Source organism: Lepus europaeus, chromosome 7, assembly GCF_033115175.1.
Source record: "Lepus europaeus isolate LE1 chromosome 7, mLepTim1.pri, whole genome shotgun sequence".
Lineage (NCBI taxonomy): Eukaryota > Metazoa > Chordata > Mammalia > Lagomorpha > Leporidae > Lepus > Lepus europaeus.
In genome coordinates, this window is record NC_084833.1 from 45,363,558 (window position 1) to 45,373,503 (window position 9,946).

The window sequence follows — 9,946 nt, forward strand, 5'->3', positions numbered from 1 at the left end:
GGTCCTTAGTCCTCCACAGAAGCTTAAGGGGCTTAGATCAAGGGCAGATTTTGAAATTGAATTTATTCAGATTAGGCAAAACCTTCAGTGAGAGGATTTACTCCCCACAAGCTGTTGCCAAGTTGGGACTGCACAGGGTCATTTTCCTGAGCTACAATCAACTTGTTCCCAAGTTGCTGGTAACGTCTGGTCAGCCAGTTTCCCGGGACAGAGGAAATTCAGAGCTTCCTTGCCCTGCGGTGTCATTTTCTATTTCTCCAACATTTTTAGGCAGGCATTTTGCAGGTTCAGTTTTCCAAACAATTATTTTGGAAGATGATCTCAGGGAGAAAAGCCAGAGATTCAAAGTCTAGGCAAAGGTTCCTTCCTCTTTGGTCAGCATTGAATTTCACAGTGAGATTGCTCCCAGCAAGGAGGATGTTAAAGAATCCAGGAGACAGAGGGCAACTGGGAGCCCAGGGTTACAAGTGGTTGTTCGTTTGGGGATTTTTTCTTTTAATGCCATATTTCCCTGTTTGGTTAAATTTTACTCTGCAGGTCTGGAAAAATGCCAGGGATTCTGAGAGGTCTGCATTTGGCAGAGATGATACTGTCCCTCAAAGTGGATGTCTTGTGTCCAGGACACAACATGACCTACCATCTATCGCCAGTGTACCCTACCTCTAAGATGGAACATTTGGAGCGTCTTAAGTTTTGTCTTTTTGTGTCTGCATTCTTAAAATAGCTCCTCCCCTTATTACAAAAGTAATACATGTTTCCTTTTGAAATGTTGAAAATACAAGGAAGCAGAAAGTCAAAAATCAAAAACTTCTCTATTCTCATCACTAGGAAATAAAGGTCATGAACACTTTAGGGCCCAAATCCTCTTAGAGTCAGTATAAACACCTCTACAAGGTGCTGTTGAGGACAGACTTCAGGCTCATCCCTCTGATCCCCATAAGCTAGAAAGAGGCCAGTGGGTAGGCTCTGCCTCAGCACAAAGAGAACTACCAATAATGCACTGGGCTACTGTTTGTAAATATCGTAGATTGTGAAACTGCACAGGGTCTGCAAACCCCATAAACGGATGAGGAGACTAAGGACCTGAGGAGTATCACTGGGCAGCGCAGAGTTCACAGGACCAAGACACTCTCCTGGGTCTCATCTGCCGCCGTTCCCTGCACTCTACCAGCTGTCTCACCGTTCGAAGAATTCCAGTGACAAAATTCAACTTGGGTAGGCCCATTTGACTATGTCCCCAAAGCATGAGCAATTTTTATGCACTAATTTAGCATGATGGGGAAAGAAATCATCTCCATATAAATCCAAATTTCCAAACAACTAAAGGTCAGCTTTTTAAATGCAAAGGCTTTTATCTTAATTTTAACTGATTTCAGTGGAAATTATTCTAGCTATGTCATTTTAAAGCCAGGCATGTTCAACAACATCTAAACTTTTCTTGATGATTCCAAGTTATAATTATGGGCACTGGGTTTTATTCTGTGCTGTGATAGAGACCTTCTGGGATTGGTAAACGGTGAAATCTTAAACAGCTTCAGACTGCTAAGCTGTTATAGTTTTATGTTTGCTTTATATGGATTTTCTGTCTCTCCCTTCACAATCAAGCTGTCAGCTATTATTTCTTGCTGTTCCCAGTATGTCTGAGATCTTCTCTCCATTTATTCCCCATCTGCTATGCTCCTTTAATCTGTTACGTGGAGGGAAGCAGAGATCCATGTTTGTTAGAAGTATTTGTCATATAAGCATAACAGGCTCTGAACGAGAGCTGAGCAGCTTTCTTAGTCACAAAATTAGCAAGCACCCAGGGATATGGATTTCAGTTTCTTAGAAGCCTTGTTAGGTTTATTATCTCTTTAGACTGGCCAATAAATAACATTTAGATAAATGCTGGATGACAGTTCCTCAAAAAGTAATAGAAAATGAAAAGGATGATTTACTTTGGTGCAAAACATTTTTTTGAAATCCATGCATAGTTTTTTCATGACACACATCTTCCATGAACTCTGAGGTCTCCTCGTATGCATGGTTTAGAAAGTTTCTGTCCCACAATAAATTTAATTGCATTTCACCATGAGCCTTTTGAAGTACCCTTGTGGTAGAGTGCTCTTTTAAAAAATATAGATATAAATGGGCATGAAGAATTCAGACATGCTTTGCCTATTTATGAACCCCAGTCTTTCCTTGGGAAGAAATCCAAATCTCTAAGCAACAGAGTGGGTGCTGGGTTCTTTAAGCTATTTCTTTTATCTCTTTCAAATTTCTAAAACCACTTTCCAATTTCAAATCAGTATTTTCTAGACTCAAGTGGACAGCAAATGGAAACACAGCCCAGGCAGCCAGCCCCAAGGACTGGCAAGGACAGAAGACAGATCTCAGGGATCCAGGCTGCTTCTCTCCCCAGGTGTGGCTACCCCACCCTCGCCAAACTTTTTACTTGTTGCTTGTGTGTTTTTATAAATATTTATTTGATCTGAAAGGCAGAGTTACAGAGAAGGGAGAAGAGAGACAGAGAGATCTTCCATCCATTGTTTCACTCCCCCAAAAGGTTGCATCGGCTGGGGCTGGGCCAGGTTGAAGCCAGGGACTTCTTCCAGTTCTCCCAAGTGGGTGAATGGGCCCAAGCACTTGGGCCATATCTGCTGCTTTCCTAGGCACATTACAGGGAGCTGGATGAGAAGTGGCGTAGTCGGGACTTGAACCGGCAGCCATATGGGATGCTGGAGCTGTAGGCAGTTTAGTCTGCTGTGCCACAGGGCCGGCCACTGCTTCTGTATTTTTTGCAGACATGAATACCCATTTCCCTTCATCCAATCTTTAACATGTCTTTAAATTCCTTTAAACGACCAACAAGACTGATTCTCCTATTCTCCCAGATCCTAAATTTCTACAAATATATTCTAAAAGCAAGAGCCAACAAGTAAATGAGGACTGGTAGCCTTCAAGCTCACGTGACACTGAAGTCATTTTTAAAGCTACCATTGAAGTCGTGCTGTGGGAGCCCAGCGATTTGCAAAATGATGCCAAGACCAGGAATTACTCAATGCAAACACCTGCTTCAGAGTGATTATCAAATTATCCACAGCCTAACGATGACCCCGCAAGTTGAGTTTCCTTTACCCCCGTTCCATGGTTGTTTGGATTCACCAGTAAACACCCGCAGACCCACTGCACTCTGCTCAACGCAAAGGTCAAATTAAACAACTCATACCAGAGTTAATGAGGGGCTGTAATAACGACGGCCCAGCAACTTTTGAACGGTGCATTAACAATTTGCAAAGGACTTCCACCCGCAGGATCTCACAGTTAGCAACTGCGGCACACGAAGGCTGCTCCCTGGGAAAGTTGCCACCTTTGAGTTTTCCTAAAGAATGCACAAAACTTTCAAGTAAAAACTGAGGTTAGAACACCCCCCCACACACACACACACACACAAGTCTCCCTTCTACTCCATCCTCTCCCTCGCTCCTCTACCTTTCTTTCCAGCTGTCAGTTGCGAAAGTGTATGTTTTAATTTTCCACGGCTGACCACATCCAAAGCTGTTTTAAGAGGCAAGGGATTCTATTCTTCTCAAATCTCTGTGCAGCCCTGGCTTACCACAGCTGGCTCTGGTACCATTTGCAAATTCTGACTTGCTATCTAAGGCTATTTCTAAGGCTATTGTGAGTGACATTAGGCCCATTTCTGGCAAGAAATCCTCTAGTTGAAATGTATACTATTTTAAATGGCCTTTTTGTGATCATGGTCTCTACCCTTAAACAAACGAAGGGCATAGTTCCCCTGATGGGGATCCCAAGGAGAGCTTGGGAAGAAATCATCATTATCAAGGCGGTTCACCCAGACACACAGGCTTGCTTGTTACCGTATTTAAAGAAGTGGCCACAAAGAAATAGTCATTGGATTGACAATAGGGGGAACCTAGTATGCATTTCCAAGGAATCACATTTTGGGGAGAATTACAGAATAATTACACATATGCTTAGATCGCGAGCATTCAATGAAGCGGACAGTATTTTGAGGATTTAAGATGTTGGTGTTGTGGTCGTCTCTAAGAAACCAGGATAATTCAGACATTCAAATGCAAAACCGCACCATTTGGAGAGTGTAATGCGGTCTGTTCTGGTCACTGTTACAAATTCGGAAAGGATTCCCTGGCTGCAGACATTAGAGGCACTTAATACTTAAATCTGTTTCCAAATGGAAAGCATAGAACAAAAGTGCGGGGCATTAATGAAACGTATCCTGACACTGGTGTGCTGACACATTTCATTAAAGTGTCACTTTGGGAGAGTAAAAAATAATGACAAGAGCTGTGCTGGATGCAACTTGATAAGGCCCTCAGACAAAATATCATTAGCTAATAACACATTAAACATCCATCTTAATACTATCAGGGTTTTCAGATTGGGGTTGAATTCATTTCATGCCCAGGGTGATGTCTATAACCAATTACTATAAATGGTCTAAATTCATTCATCTAAATACTGATTGTTTATTCATGTTAGCTTTATTTTAACTGCCAGCAAGTGAAGTATCAGGAGAAATTATGTTGCAATTGTCTTAAGAAAAATACCTTAAGACAGCAAGTATCTTGTTTACTTAAAAGCCTAGCCATTAGTTGTTTCCTGAAAGAATCTATTTTGTGTATTTTTAAAAATAGGTACTTTTCTCGTTTTGTTGGTAACTAGCAAAATACTTTTCTACCGAATTCTAAAAAGTGAAAGTGCTCTCCTAAGTTTAAGGTGGTTTCTTTTTTAATTAAGAAATTTTGATAAATATAAAAACACAACAAAAGTGGTGCAGAAAAATCAGCATTTTTGGAGGTTCAAAAAGATGTCTAATCTAATGTATTGATTTATTGCTATGCAACTCTCTATTCAGAAAAATGTCCCATGTGTAAATATGTATACTTGGTATTTTCAGTACATTTTTTAAACTTCCCCCTCTAAGATCTTGTATCCTAAAACATCAGAATAACAAATCTTTGCAACTTTAGTAGCTAGCTCAATCCTCTCAACTGACAGATTTATGTAGGATGTTTTCCCACATTTATAAATTTGTTTTGTTTTGCATAGTAGAGTCAGTTCATAAAATGTAGTGAGCCAAGAAATTCTTCCAATAGCCAAGAATCAAGTTGCAAAGTAACACAAAACAGGAGAGACGAAACAGAGAAATTAGTCCACAGCAAAACAAGGGAACCGCACAAGGAACTCCGGGCTGGCAATCTCGCAATGTGAAAGGTTAATCACAAGATTTAAAATCTAATCTTGCTTTCAAAGGCGGCTCATGTAATTGCATACATTGTAAAGGAACATGAGAACAGTGGGAACAGAAAAAAAATTTTTAAACAAGCGGGCTTGATATAAGCTGTAAATTTAATATGAAGGAAAGCAAAAAGTTAGCCTGAGTAAGCAGAGACGGCCGTTAAGGGTCAGCCAGGGAACTGTGGCGGTATAAATGGCTACAAAGAACCATTTCTAAAGAAAAAGGAACTTTTAATTTTGGTTGAATACGTTTTCCAATGGGATACTCCCTAAAGACCCTTTAAATTCCATTCATTCATCTTGCCCAACCGATATTTATGGGAGCCCTATTTTGCACTGATATGATGGGAATACAAAGACAAATGAGACACTAGAGGAAGGAAGTCCTAGCTCTGAGAGCACAAAGCAGAAAGTGAGAGTGCAGGAGTGAAAGACATCACTCCACAGAGGGCTTTAAACTATGCCCTGAAGCACCCGACTTGGCGGGAGGAGGTGGGAATGAGAAGGTGTGTGTGGCAGAGGGAACTGCAGGAACGAGATCCCACGAAGGGAAAGGTTGGAGTGTGTGCAGAAGGCAGGGAGCAGCCGGGGCCAGAAAAAGAGGGTTAAGATCATGGGTCCCAGGAGAGTTGGATTTAATTCTATGGAAGGGGGGAAGCTTCCGTTCGCTGTGTAGGGACCCAGGAATGGTTTGATGCAAAAAGTATTGGAAGAGGTAGAGCCTGGCGGCAGGAAGGGGTGGGGGCAGCCTAGAAGAGGAAGAAGAAAATATAATGTAGGCAGAATGTATTTCAAGGAAGCAAAAATGTAGAAGTTTGTATTCTTGGGCTAAAAAAATACATAGACTTTAAATTCTGAAGTTTGCCACTTCTTGTGAATTGCAAAGGCAGTGTGGAAGTGCCACTGAGGAACATGGAGTTTATGCAGGAACAGTGGAAAACTCTGACCAGTTGGTGTCACTCAGACCCAACACCTGCTCTTGCATCTCTCTTGGAGTGATGGCCAGGAGCATCCAACACCAATGCCAGGGACATCCAACAGACGATAAGCACTCCAAGGCGGGCATGTAATTCTCTACATGAATGTAGGCCCATCCCCTACACAGAACCATCAGCCAATCCAAAAGCACCCCTGTGCCCAGAAGTGTGCTAGCAAGGAAGGAAACGGGCTCCACCTTAACATCAGGGAGAGGGAGATGGCCTGTGCTGGCAAACACATTCAGGGGTCCTTGGTAGTAACTGCATGGCATTAGGATTTGTGGGAGACATTACTAAAATGGATAATGGACAAATGAGTAAAAAAAATAAACTTTGTTTTTATAGGTGCATTTCTTTTTTTGTGAAGGTTTTTATTTAATGAATACAAATTTAATATGTACAACTTTTAAGGATATATTTTTTCTTCCCCCAATTCCTGCCATCCCACCCCCACTCCCTCTCCCTTTCCATTTTCCATTAAGATTCGTTTTTAATTGACTTTAAATACAGAAGATCAACTCTATACTAAGTAGAGATTTCAACTATTTGCACCCACACAGACACACAAAATATCAAGTACAGTTTGAAGACAAGTTTTAATAGAGGCATTTCTTTACCTGTTATATTTACACAGCATTTTATACTTTCCAAGGTGCTTTTCAATATCTGGTATTATTTCAATTCTACACTAACTCCACTCTTGTAGAGTTTCAGGAGCCTAGAGAGGTTGTGTGGCTTACCTCAAATCTCACAGCCATCTGGTAGGGAAGTGAGTGCTCAGAACCTGAGCCTTTTGGCTTTTTCATCACTACCATCACCTGGCCTTTTCCAGTTTATGAGGGGACTTCAGAAAGCTTGCAGATAATGGAATTAAAAGATGATTATTTTAGAGCAAAAACATTCTGAAATCCATGTACCGATTTTTCATGATACACATTTTCCATGATCATTTTGAAGATCTCTCACATAGATGAGAAATATTTATTTATTAAAAGTCTATTCTAGAGGCCAGCATTGTGGCAGAGCAGGTAAAGCCACTACCTGCAATGCCAGCATCCCACATGGATGCCCATTTGCATCCCAACAAGCCTATTTCCCATCGGGCTCCCTGCTAATGTTCCTGGGAAAGCAGCAGAATTCAGCCCAAGTGACTGGGGCTCTGCACCCACATGGGAAACCAGGAAGAAGCTCCTGGCCTACTCCCAGCCATTGTGGCCATTTGGGATGTGAAGCAACAGACAGAAGATCTCTCATCCTTTATCTCTCCCTTTATAATTCAAATAAATAAAATAAAACTTTTTAAAAGTCTATTCTGGGGGCAAGTGTCGCAATGCAGCAGGTTAAACTGTTGCTTGGGATACCTGGGTCCCATATCAGAGTGCAGGTTCAAGTCCCAGCTGCTCCAGTTCTGATCCAGCTTCCTGCTAATGCACACCCTGGGAGGCAGCAGGTAAAGTAGTTATAGGGACTCAGGTTCTTGGGCCTCTGTCACTCATGTGGGAGACTGAGTTCCAGGCTCTTCCTGGGTTTGGCCTGATCCAGCACTAGCTGATGTGGGCATTTGGAAAGTATACCAGTGGATGGAGGACCTCTCTCTCTCTCTCTCTCTCTCTCTCTCTCTCTCTCTCTCTGTCACTGCCTTTCAAGTAGATGAAAATAAATATATCAATATTTTTTTTAAAAAAAAACCTATTCTATAGAAAACATGCTTCTAAATTTGAGAAAATTCTCAGGTTTTCCTGAGTTTTAACAGAAAAATCACAACAGAGCTTTAAATGTTAAATGAAAACCTAGCTCGTTGTGCCCACCTGGAGCCCCCTAGTGGCAGGTAAAGAGTAATCAAGAAAATTTGAGAAGGTTTTAGGATACAGACATCTTGGGAATTTGGGGGGATCTGATTTTATAGACAAATGAGGATACTAACTCACAATTTTCAAAAGGGGCTCATCTAATCCAGTCCATTCACTAAGAAATCAAAGACCAGGAAGGTCAAGCAATGGGTTCAAGCGCCCAAAGCTAGTACTTTCTCTAGTAAAAAGGAACTTAGCATCTTCCTTCTTCTTGTCTCTCTTTTGGATTAACATTCATACCACCCAATGTTCTTCTTAGGAAGTAAGGCACTGGATAAGCTCCAGGTAGTTGCATAAATAATAGTACAGATAAACACATTGTAGCTCCTGCTCTTAATACCTATATAGCCTATGTGATTTCATCTCCCCCATCCCTGCAGAGCCTCGGTTTTCTCATTTGTAAACCAGAGATATAGATGGATTCCTCTTCACTGGGTCGAAACCTTGTTTCAAGGATTAAGTGAAATCCTGCAAGAATGGCACATACTAACCGTTCCTCACATGGTAGTTATCACTCTGTGGAATCAGCAATCTCTGCTTGGTAAACTCAGAACTACTAACCATTAAGCTTCTTATGTGCCTTCTTCTGTATATCAGAAATCCAAAAAAAAAAAAAAAATCAGGAGAAGTGAGTGTTTTGAAGATGTTCTTGTCTCCAGACTGAGAACGGTTATCACATGACCTCTGAGACACCAGCACCTCAGTGAGCCTAGGGGGCCTGATTCTTCTTCCAAGTTTAATGTGAGAGTCCACCTGGGAGCAGTACCCAGGGAATTTATCTCTTGCCCATTGCTCAGCCTCATGGTGGGGTTGGGGAAAAGGAACAGCAATATTTCCCCATATTTCATCACCTGCTCCTAGTACCTCTTCCAATTGAAAAGCCTTGTTGGTACCTCTTCTCCTCACCTGTAAAAAGTAAATAAATGGAAATACCAATACCCAGCTCTTCCTACCCCACTTAGTAGTTTTGAGATTAAATAAGATCTAGTATGAATCCCAGAAAGCTCCAATACTTTAGAGGTTACCAGCACCATTGTGGTTCAATACTCACTTCCTATCTCAATTAGTTATGATGTGTCTAGTGTGTGCCATTCATTGAATACAAAGAACAAATGAACATGGTCCATGCACACGCAGTTCAAAATCAAGTGCTCCCTTGGTTTGCTATTATTCTTGTTACTATTGACTAAATTAGGAAGAACTATATACCATATGTAATAATAAAATATTAGCAATGAAAGCAAGGCCCTACACAGTGCCTTGGATGCAGATGCTAGATACCAGAGAGGTTGTGTGGCTTGCCTCAAATCTCACAACCACTTGGCAGGGAAATGAGTACTCAGAAGTTGAGCTTCTTGATTTTTCCATCTCTACTATCACCTGGCCTTTTCTGACTTATGAGGGGACTTCAAAAAGCTTGCAGATAATGGAATCAAAAGATGATTATTGCGTTTGCTTTGGCAACACATGTACAAAAACTGGAATGATACAGGGAAGATTAGCATGGCCCTTGCGCAAGGTTGAAAAGATGATTGTTTTGGAGCAAAAATATTCTGAAATCCATGCATAGTTTTTTCATGATCCACACGTATGCTAGTGTCCCAATTTCCCAGCCTCCCTCCCTTAGCTTAAATTACCTTGCTTTGCTTTTATGATTGCAAATCAACATTTTACTAAAATTAGCTTACTGAAATGAGGGAGTGGTGCAAGCCAGCCCTATGAGGTCCCCAAACACCAGATTCTTGAGATCATTTACCTCCCCTATAGGTAACATCTTCATGTTTCATCTTGTCTTGAGAGGTTTCTTTTCCGTGAACTCCAGATCCTGAGCAAGAAGTAGCTGCCCCTTGTAGGTAG

The 9,946-nt window shown here is 41.3% G+C and overlaps 1 non-coding gene across 1 annotated transcript; it reads left to right on the forward strand.

The window, feature by feature from the left end:
* Positions 1-9,539: 9,539 nt before the first annotated feature.
* Positions 9,540-9,644, forward strand: LOC133764927 (U6 spliceosomal RNA). Its single transcript, XR_009866496.1, has one exon. It is a non-coding gene; the product is annotated as a U6 spliceosomal RNA (small nuclear RNA).
* The last annotated feature ends 302 nt before the right edge of the window (positions 9,645-9,946 follow it).